Raw genomic sequence first — 12,132 nt, 5'->3', positions numbered from 1 at the left:
TATGTATTTCAAAGGCCATACATGTTTACCAGGGTTGTTGAGCAATGTACAAATGGAGCGTGTAAAGGTTGATTGAGGGATGAAGACCACTGGGTAGGTGGTTTCCATTTTCTGCTTGGGATCTTGGACTGAGTAAGTGAGTGGGAGGAGAACACAGTGATACATTTACGACTCTCTGTTCTTTGATAGTGGGTGTTATATGAGCAACTGCCTCACACTCCTGCTGCCTTGATGCCCTGACAGAAAGCACTGTGCCTGAAATATGAGTTAAAATAAACCTTTCCTCCACTAAGTTGATTTTGTCAGGATGTTTGTAATCACAGCAGCAGGGAAAGAAACTAAAACAGAAGAGTCAGCAGCAGAGTATGAAGTACCTTGTCAGTGCAGTCAGGTCATTTGTTAATCTTCATTGAGCTTTATTAGTTATGCAGTTCAGTCAAGCATCTGTTCTTACCTGAAAAATGTGACAGAAAAGGTACCTTATTCATAGGGCAGCTTTAAGAATATTGAAGCATACTTGTAAGAGCTCTTAAGGGACATGTATTGGCCCATACATACTCACTAAATCTTTGGTAAAAACATCACCATAGAAGCTGGGCGTTGGTGGCACACGCCTTTAATCCCAGCACTCAGGAGGCAGAAACAGGCGGATCTCTGTGACTTCGAGGCCAGCCTTGTCTACAGAGCTAGTTTGAGGACAGCCTCCAAAACATTACAGAGAAACCCTGTCTGGAAAAACCAAAGAAAAAACAAAAATAAAAACAAAAACCATCACCATAGAATTTCTTCTATTTGTGATCTTTGATTAAAATGAATCAAATACTCAACTTCTTTAATTTTTAAGAAGATTCAAGTCCTAAAAAGCAGTTCCTTCTCTTAACCCATCAGATGTTTATTATTTCATAAAATTCAGACATCAAATATTAATCTAGTTGAACTAATTCATTCTATATCAACTATATGAGAATTCTAAAGAAGTACTTTTAAAAATTTAGCATCTTTCATATATAGACAGTAAATGTTTTAGCTACTGAATTTTATTTGTAAGAATTAATATTTTTATTGTTAGTGTTCACACCTTCAATCTCCTCCCTTCCTGTTCTCCATCATACACATATACATAAAAGTAATCTTATATGGTGTTAAAGAAAAGTGGATTGCAAAGGCCATGTTCTAGCAGTATAACTTTTAACCCCTTCTGATATGGGGCCAGATAAAAGCATGTTCACCATTGTGGAAGATGAAGACCTTTCCTTCCAAAGTTTCTAACTCAATTCTCTCTGTGTGTCTCTCTGTCTCTGTTAAAAGCATGTTCACTATTGTGGAAGATGAAGACCTTTCCTTCCAAAGTTTCTAACTCAATTCTCTCTGTGTGTCTCTCTGTCTCTCTGTCTCTGTCTCTGTCTCTGTCTCTCTCTCTCTCTCTCTCTCTCTGTCTCCCTGTCTCCCTCTCCCCCCTCAACTCTGACTGGGTAATCTATAAAGGAAGAGGCTGACATTCATTCATGACTCTATGTTGTGAGAGCTCAGAGATAGGGCACCGATATCAGCTTTGTATGAGAGTGTCACAATGCACTGAAGTCATGACAAAGAGGAGAATGAAGCATGTTCTCCCCCAAAGAAGCAGTGAGAACCACTTCCATGAGAAAGGCAGTACTTGGAGAATTAATAGGCCTTCCCAATAAGAAATCACTCTGCACACATAGAAATCAATAAAGGAAAAAGTTCCTTAATAACAGTGCAGGACTTTGGGGAACAACCAGCAGAAGTGTTTTTCTCAGTAACCCCAAACTTCAATTACAGTCTGAATTTTTTTCCTGCTGTTCTAAAAAGCCTGGTCATGTTGAGACAGTGCTTAGTTATATAGCTAAAATCTGCTTTGTGTAACTTAATACTTCCTAGTACATCCTTTAGTGTGTCAGTTTTATGACTACAAGCTTCTCTTATATCAGTAGATCCCTGGTAATGCAAGAAATCTTCAAAAGTTTCCCCTCTTCTTACTGCTACATTGTACATTACATTTCAATATGAGTTTTGAAGAAGAAATACATCAAAACCATAGCATCCTATCCCTGTCCTGCCATCCATGTTTTTCTCCATAAGGAAAGACACTGAATTCCACCCCAGCAGGCCAAAGTAGTTCAATTTTTTCCAATATTAACTCAAAATTCTAAGGTTTAAAATTTCATCTGTGAACCTGTGAAATTAAGTAGTCTATACATTTCTGTATGCAATGGTGACAAAGAGAAAGTTTAGATGTCCCTATCCTCCAAGACTGCATCATTGCCAGACAGGTACTGAATATGTCAGGTATTATTATCCCTAGGATTTTGTTGTATCAGTTTTCTTGGGTGTAGTTAAAATTTTAGGAGAGGAAGCCATTCTCTAAGCACTATAGAATTTTTCACACCCGAGAATTATAATTGTATGGAGGTCATAACTGTGAGCCACACCCGGGACATCTTGAACCATGGAACCATAGTACCATGGATGTTGGACTCCTAATGTTTTGGAATTGTTAGACTGTGGGAAGTTTAAAGTTAGACCTAATGCATTTTATAACATGGTTGTGAACTTATGTGTACAATGAGTGGAAAGATGTGACTTAATGTATTTGGGTGTCAAGTTGTAAAGGGGTGGGTGGTGTTTGATGGTGAGTGTTAATTGTTAGCTTTACAAAAATCTAGAATAACCCAAGAGGTCTGCTTCTGGGCATGCTTCTTACTTTGGATGCAGTAACTGAAATTGGATAACCCTATCCACTATGGATGGTCCCAGACTAAGATCCTGGGATGTGTGTATGGAGAAAGGGAACTGAATAGCAGCATGCAATCATTGATATCTACTTCCTAACTGTGGATGAAGTTCATGGTATCTAGACTTTCCTGTGAACTGGGAGTAAAAATAAGCTCTTATCCCCTTAGCTTTCCTTTGTCATGTAATTTTAGCACAAGAACAAGAAAAGAAATGAAGATAGTTACATGGTAGTGTCTCAAAGATTGTATGTCTGTTGTAAGATTGTGTTATTTCAATATAACAGAGACTTTCACCTGTGATTTTTTCAACAGTGTTGGTCCCAAAGTAGATGTGGGAAATCTCAGAATGTCTCACCTTTAGATGAACAGCTACAGGCAACCACTGGCTCCTAAAGGAAGTAGAATCAGTCTTGAGGGATGAATCCCCTAATAGGTTATCAAACCCCAAGTGGTCTCCCCTAAACACATATAAATGTGAGCAACACTAAATGGACTCATTAGGATAAATTTGTATAAACATATGTATATGTGCATGTATCCATGTGTTTGACAGTAATAATCAGTGATTATGAATTGAGAGTGTTGGAGAGCAGGAGGAGAAGCAGTAGCAGAGAGAATATGAGGAGAAAATGGTATATAGTCATATAGAAAATTCTCAAAAAAAATTAAAATAAATGCTATTAATTAGGAAAAAAACTTACCAAAATGAAACCTATGTAAAACCTCATAAGCAAAACGAGAACCCTGATACCAAAACCAGATGAGTAAACATGCGAACAAAATAAAATAAAAACATACACCAAGTTTCCTAATACAGAAGAAAAATCAGAGCAAATATTTGCAAATTGAATTCAATGGCACATTAAAGGGATTATACAAACTGATCATGTAGTTTTATTTCAGTGATGCAAAGACAATTAAGTATGCTCAATCAGGTTCGGTGGCAGGACCAGGTAAAACAGGCCCTGCATAAAGTCCTACATTCCACTGCCTGGAGATTGCATGGGGACTGCCACAGAGCTTCCCATTCTGGCAGGAACCAAACACCCCAGATCTCAGGTCTTCTCTTCGACCAACCAGACCAGGGGACTAGGTAGGAGACTACCCACCCCAAATTCCTGGGCTTCTTCTCTACCCACGGGACCAGAACTAGGACAAAGAATAGAAGAACTACCAGAGTATTGGACTTGCTTGCACCCACCAAAAGGGAACTCTGGTCCCCTAACCATTAGACCAGTAAGGGGCTCTTTCTGCACCCACAAGAAGAAGAGATGGGAAATAGACAAAACAAAAACACACTCAGCAACAGAAAAACAAATATGACATCACCATATTCTAGAGACTCCAGACCAGCAAGACTCCAACATTCCAATGCAAATGAAGTAGAAAAGAATGACCTTAAAAACAACTTCATGAAAATGATAGAGGCCCTAAAAGAGGATATAAGAAAATCCCTCAAAGAAATGGAAGAAAAAACAAACCAAAAGATGCAAGAAATGGAGAAAAAGAATGGAAGACAAACTAACCAAAAAATGCAAGAAATGGAAGAAAAACAAACCAAAAATTCATAAAATGCAACAAATGGAAGAAAAGTTAAACAGAAAATTGCAAGAAACAATTCAAACAGTGCAAGGGTTGAAAACTGAAATAGAGACAATAAAAAAAACACAATCTGAAGAAAGGCTGGAAATACGAAATCTGGACAAGCAGTCAGGTACTACCGATACAAGCATTACCAACAGAATACAAGAGATGGAAGAAAGAATCTCAGTTGTTGAAGATACACTAGGAGAAATGGATTCATCGACCAAAGAAAATCTTAAGACCAAAAAATCCCTAACACAAAACATCCAGGAAATATGGGACACCATGAAAAGACCAAACCTAAGAATAATAAGTATGGAAGAAGGTGAAGAAAAACACCTCAAAGGGGCAGAAAACATATTCAACAAAATCATAGAAGAAAACTTTCCCAACCTAAAGAAAGACATGGCAATGAAGGTACAAGAAGCTTACAGAACACCAAATAGAGTGGATCACAAAAAAAAGTCCCCTCACCACATACTAATCAAGACAAAATATACAGAATAAAGAAAGAATATTAAGAGCAGCTAAGGAAAAAGGCCACATAACATATAAAGGCAAACCTATCAGAATTACTCCTGACTTCTCCATGGAAACTCTGAAATCCAGAAGGTCCTGGATAGATATTCTACCAACACTAAGAGAACAAGGATGCCAGCCCAGACTACTATACCTGGCAAATCTCTCAATCAATATAGACGGAGAAAAAAGATATTCCATGACAAAACTAGATTCAAGTTATACATATCTACTCACCCGGCCCTACAGAAAGTTCTGGAAGGAAAATTCCAATCCAAAGAAATTAACTACAACCAGAAAAATATAGGCATTAGGTAATCCCACTTTACCAACAGCAAAAAGAAAAAAGGGATAGAATTCCACACATAATTCCAATAACAACAACCGTTCCAAATCAAAGAAGAATGAGTAATCAATGGTCATTAATATCCCTCAATATTAATGGCTTTAACTCACCAATAAAAAGACACAGGCTAGCAGAATGGATTCGAAGACAGAACCCATCCTTCTGCTGCATACAAGGAACACACCTCACCCTCAAAGACAGACATTACCTGAGAGTTAAAGGTTGGGAAAGATTTTCCAATCAAATGGACCCAAGAAACAAGCAGGGGTAGCAATCCTAATATCATTCACCGGGGATGCAGGTATGGTTCAACATACGAAAATCCATCAATGTAATCCACCATATAAACAAGCTGAGAAACAAAAGTCACGTGATCATCTCACTAGATGCAGAAAAAGACTTTGACGAAATCCAACACCCCTTAATGATAAAGGTCTTGGAGAGATCTGGGATAACAGGAACACACCTAAACATAATAAAAGCTATATACAGCAAACCAACAGCCAACATTGAAATAAATGGACAGATACTCAAAGCAATTCTCTAAAATCAGGAACCTGACAAGGCTGTCCACTCTCTCCATACCTTTTCAATATTGTACTTGAAGTTCTAGCCAGAGCCATATGACAACAAAAGGAGATCAAGTGGATACAAATTGGAAAGGAAGAGGTGAAAATTTCACTATTTGCAGATGATATGATAGTTTCCATAAATGACCCAAAGAACTCTACCAGGGAACTCTTATAGCTAATTAACACCTTAAGCAAAGAGAATTCTCAATAGAGGAGTTTAAAATGGCTGAGAGACACTTGAGAAAGTGCTCAACTTCCTTAGCCATATGGGAAATACAAATCAAAACAACTCTGAGATACCATCTTACTACTGTCAGAATGCCTAAACCAAAAACACCAATGACAATTCATGCTGGAGAGGTTGTGGTGAAAGGGGAACACTCCTCCACTGCTGGTGGGAGTTCCAACATGTACAGCCACTTTGAAAATCAGTATGGAGATTACTCAGAAAAATGGGAATAAACCTACCACAAGATCCAGCAACTCCACTCTTAGGCATATATCCAAAAGATGCCCATTCATACAATAAGGAAGCCTTTCCACTATGTTCATATCAGCATTATTTGTAATAGCCAGAACTTGGAAGTAACCTAGATGCTGCTCAACCAAAGAGTGGATAGAGAAAATGTGGTACATTTATACAATGGAGTACTATTCAGCAGAAAAAAACAATGGAATCCTGAAATTTGCAGGCAATGGATGGCCCTAGAAGAAACCATCCTGAGGGAGGTAACCCAGTCACACAAAAGAAAATCATGGCATGTACTCTCTCATATATGGATTTTAGACATAGATCTGGGGAGTGCCAGCCTACAATCCCATGACCAGAGAGTCTGGGAAACAACCTTCATTCAGTGGCTGATGGAAGCAGAGGCAGACTCCCACGGCTAAGCACTGAGCTGAACTCAAGAAACCCAATGACAGAGATGGAGGACTGATGACCAAAGGGGTTAAGACTGGGCTGGTTTAACCCCCAGAAACAGCTGACCTGACAAGGCTTGGCTCTTGAATCCCAGACTAATGGCTGGGAATCCAGCATGGGACTGATCAAGACCCCCTGAATGTGGGTGTCAGTGAGGAGGCCTAGGTAATCTATTGAGCCTTGGGTAGTACATCAGTATTTATCCCAGGTATACAAATGGACTTTGGGCTCCCATCCAACAATGAGAGATATATTCTCACCCTGGACTCTTTGGGGACGTTCTAGGCCCTGCCCTGGATGAAATGACGGACTATGGACACCCCCATGGAGGGCCTCACCCTCCTTGGGGAAATGAGGGGATGTTGGTGGGGCTGGCAGGAGAGTGGGGGAGGAGGGGAGGGAAATGGAGAGGGACCTGGAATTGACATGTGAAGCAACCTTGTTTCTAATTTAAATTTAAAAATAAAAATGTAGACTTGAAAAAAAAGTGTGCTCAAACCAAAAAATGTGACAGAATACACAAATGGGCTTAAAAACAGAAATCTCGTGACTGTCCCAATACATGCGCAAAATGTTTTTAACAAAGGTCAACATTCCTTAACCATGATAGTCCTGAAGATATGGATAGATAGATAGATAGATAGATAGATAGATAGATAGATAGATAGATGATAGACAGATCATAGGAAAAACATTCTCAGCATAATAAAGACTTATAGTCAACATTAATGATAAATGGTGAAAAACTAAAAACATTACATAAAAAGTTAGAAGGGAGACATGATGGCCCTTTCAGCTGTTATTCAACACAGTGCTTGGAGTCTTAGCCAAAGAGAGACAGAAAATAAATGTTTCTTCAAATCTTCTCTTTTAAATGTCATGTGCCATTTTACTTCTACTGCTATATTCATCTCTGATTTTCCTTTTCATGTGCTCCATTCACTCTGTCAATTTTCTTGTCTTTCATCAGTTCTAGAAAGATTGAGAATTTGCACTTAGCCATAACCACATATCTGTTAGTTTCATTTCTGAGCAAGTGTCCAGACACTACCACTGATAAGCCAGTTTCAGATTCACAGTTTGAGGTAAGCATCCTGCCAGCCTCTCTCTTTCTCACCGTAAAAGGCACAGCACCTTCAGTGTTGTTCACAGGAAGAACTTGGTTGCCAGGAAGTTAGTGACCAAGGAAATCATTAGTTAGACCTTGGTGGTCTTTCTCAACTAATAGGAGAGATTTATAGTTTGTTGTGTTGGTGGTTTTTCTCAAGTGACTTGAACCTAAGCTGTTCCCAGGGCATAGTACCTTGATCAGATAATTATGTTCATACATTGCCCATACATGAAATTAGACAATCAAGTTACTGCTTATGCATGAATTCTGGTTTTTCAGTTCATATGAAATAATGTCTTCTGAAGGCTAGGCCACATCATTTTGCAAGTCCACAAACCAAGAATAATGCTGCCCAAATGTTCAGTGGTGGTACCCACATAATGACTATAGAATTAGTACTAAAAAGCAAATGGAAATTTCTTGGACATAATGTTTCTTTATTTAGCTAATATTTTAACTGACCATATCCATCTCCTTGTGCTCCTCTTTAAGATGCATTTTCAGGGCTGTGTTTCTGTGTGGCTGGCCCCTTTCATCCTCTGCTCCTCCTTTTCTTGCTCCTATTTTGCTCTCTGGCTTCTTTTCTTTATTCTCCCTACCTGGCATCCTTGGCCATCCATTTCCTGCCAAGCTATTGGCTATTCAGCTCTTTATTAGACCAATCAGGTATTTTAGGCAGGCACATTAACATAGTTTCACAGAGTTAAACAAAAGCAACATAAAAGAATGCAATATGTCTTTGCATCATTAAACAAATATTCCACAGCATACAAATATGTAACATATAATTAATTAATATTCAACAACATTTTCCCTTTTGTCTAAGTAGAACTAGGTTTAACTTTAACATAGTAAAACTACATACAACAAAAACAGTAATCAAATAAGAATTACATTTGCAATGTTCAGTCCACTTGTGTCTGTCAAATTTAGAGAAAATACTCCATTATCTATCCTATCATAGTAAATCTATCCTAAGTAAATCCTAATTTACTTTCTATCATAACTAAGAAAACAGTCAACTCTAGTTATTTAGTCTTTAACTCCATTGAAGACTCCAGAAGGATATAATATTGCCTAACAGAGACAAACAGTCATACAAATTACCTTTGCAATGCTGGGACATCTATTGTCAGCCTACAGGCCTAAAGTATCTGGCAGACTTTTTAGTGAAGCAGGAATTTTGACCAACTTTCCTGCCTTGTTTTGTCAAAGTTCAGCAGTTACTTTCCTGTAGGTCCTGCATGTGAGTTTGTATAGCATACTGTAAACAGTCAAGGCAAAACATTATGCCAAAATGTCTAGCCTTGCCACACTGAAAGAAAATTCCATAAAGAGTTTCTTCAATAACCATTATCTTTTTATGAAGTAAACTGTTGCTGCCAGGAATGGATGTATCTCATTGTCGTGGAAAACCTTAGTTTATTAAATAACTTAAATGCCATATTCTGTAGTTCTTTGAAAATCACCTCTTTGTCTAAAATATACCCATTTAACCTTGAAAACATACCTAATGTGACTACAATTTTGATTATTTTAGGTTAACTGCTAACCTCTTTTCTTAATTATATATAGCATTTTTAAATATATTAAAACTGTACTTATTTTATATACAGTGTTCTGTCTGCATATATGCCTGAAGGTCCAGAAGAGTGTGCCAGATCTCATTACAGATAGTTGTGAGTCATCATGTAGTTGCTGGGAATCGAACATAGGACCTCTAGAAGAACAGCCAGTGCTTTTAACCACTAAGTCATTTCTCCAGTCCCTATACATTGCATTTTAAATGAGATGCATAAGCACAATACCACAAACAAGAATAGAGACATGTGTACAATGTAACAAAAATAGCTTTAAATTTGTATCAGTTTACCGAAATCCATGCCAATGCAAAATATCTGAAATTAATAGTTGTCTTTTTATCCCATATTTCTACATTCCCCTACATTATAACAAATATTCATGACCCCACCAAATAACCAAAAGTCTTTCACATCCAAACACTTGGGAATATGGGCACTGTTTTCTCTGGACTGCTTCCTGATATCTGTGGGTGAAAACTTCATTAAGGATGCTGAGAAAATTGAGATAATTGGGAAGACCAATGGTTACCTTTGCTGATATATATCACTTGTCAAGGTTCAGGAGGTCTCCCAGATCAAACCTGGTCCATATTTACATGTGGCAAATCCATAGCCTTTCATTTTCTGTGGAAACAAAAAGAAACATCTTCACAAAAGCAGTTTTTTAATTCCATTTTACAAATACATATTTGTCTTCTTTTTTAAAGTTACAGTAGCCCTGATTTGTTCAGTTTTGCAGGTCTTGTTCCCAATACCATGTCTCCAAGCAGTTGTCTTTTGCTTATCATTAATCAAAACACTCAAGATCAACACAGTACTACACAGCATCTAGACTTGTACATTTTCCATTGGTATGATGCCTTTTCTTTTATGTTACTTTTTCTCTCTCTTAAAATACTTTATTACTAAACTATGTATTTCTATAATTATCTATGTACTTTCTCTCTCTTAAGCCTATGCACATTGTTAAACACACTACAGCCTATTTAGAGGATTTTTTTCCATCTGGACCTCTTTTACTGCATATCTTTTAGCCTTTTTTGACTGTTAGCAAACTTTAAACTGCTAAGCTACAGCTGGTTACTCTGCACCACTCTTGAGGCTGGCTCTGCCCACTCTTTGGGTTGTGGGAGCCAAGCCTATAGGTCACAGCCTCATCAGAAGTTCCTTTGACCAGAAATTGCATTAAACCCCCCAGAGATTTAGAATGCTGACGTTTGCATTGTAGAAGGCTTTTTTACTTAGCTTTTTGTTTCAATTTATTATGAAAAAGTTGTTTCAGTACTGTGCTATATGACAGCATTTCTTAAGTGAGCTGTTATCTTTTTTAATATATTTCTCAGGTCATAGGGATATTCCAGAGCCTCGCGTTATTAGGCTAAAATGTAGTTGGTTGTTTTTACTCTTTTCCTCTTTAGGGACCCATCATACAGCACCCAAATAAACATATGGACTCTTGTTATTACTTATAAGTAAATGACTGGCTGTAGCTTGACTTATTTTTAGCCAGCTTTTCTTAACTTAATTATCACATGTACCTTTGCCTCTAGGCTTTTACTTTATTCTGTATACCTTTCTTTACTTCTTATTCTGTGGCTTGTTTTGTACCTAGACAGCTGGCCCCTGATATTGTCTTCTCCCAGAAACTGGAGTTATGGACTCCATCACGTGGATGTTGGGAATCCAACCACAGTCCTCTGAAAGAGCAGCAAGTCCTGTCAATTGCTGAGTCCTCCTTCTAGCAAAACAAAAAGATAATAAAAATGATGTCACCAACTTTTGTTTCTTGCGTTGTAGACCCCTGAATCTTGGCTATGTACTTAATACATACTAGAGATTTTTCCTACAACAAAACCCAGATTATTACTCAGAATTGAACCAAATATTTAAAGCATGCTACAAATACTTGACAGCTTTATGAATATTCAGAGGCACTATAAATATTTATTTGTTATTTTTAATGTTTCCTATACAGTGACATGGTAGGTTTCACACAGGAATGCTTTGTATTTCCTCACAAACATATTTGCAATGCTTCTACTGTTAGTTTAACTATACATTTAATAAAATGATTGTTTCTTCTAGTAAATCATCTTTAGCAATATAATAACATTTGTAGTTAATGCTACACTTTTAGGGAACACTAGTCCTATTAAATGAACATCAAATTATCTTTATTTTATATGAACATAAACATATCATCAGCCTTTATGAGGCTATTACTATATATACTTTTTCTATTTTCATATGTATGCATATATAGGCAGAGTTTTCCCATTGGGGCCACTGGTCAGCTTTTTCCTGTAGTCCACTCCCAAATAACCACACAGAGATTTATTATTAATAATAAATGCTCATGAGTCCTCTCATTTTCCTCCCCTTGATCTACTTTTATCCACAAGTTTTGCCTAACCTGTACATGCCTAGGTATTGACCATTTAGCCCTTTATTAAGCAAATGTGGACAAATATTCACAGTGTACAAAAAGATTGTACCCCAGCAAGCATATAACATACATGTTTCTATGTATGGTCAAGAAAGGTATTTCCCATGGTTCTGACTTACACAGTGAAGCAGACTTGATTCCAATCAAATGAACCCAAGTTTGTGCACAGGGTGAGTAAAGCATTTAAAAAATTCTCCCTCTGTTTAATTTCAGAGAGTGAAAGCCATGTTTTATATTTTTCACTTTTGAGTATCATCTTATATAACTCCATGTTACTTCTTACCATTAAAATC

The sequence above is a fragment of the Mesocricetus auratus genome, unplaced genomic scaffold (genome assembly GCF_017639785.1).
Source record: "Mesocricetus auratus isolate SY011 unplaced genomic scaffold, BCM_Maur_2.0 Super-Scaffold_100001, whole genome shotgun sequence".
NCBI classification, from domain to species: Eukaryota; Metazoa; Chordata; class Mammalia; order Rodentia; family Cricetidae; genus Mesocricetus; species Mesocricetus auratus.
Note: the sequence above shows the minus strand (reverse complement) of the source record.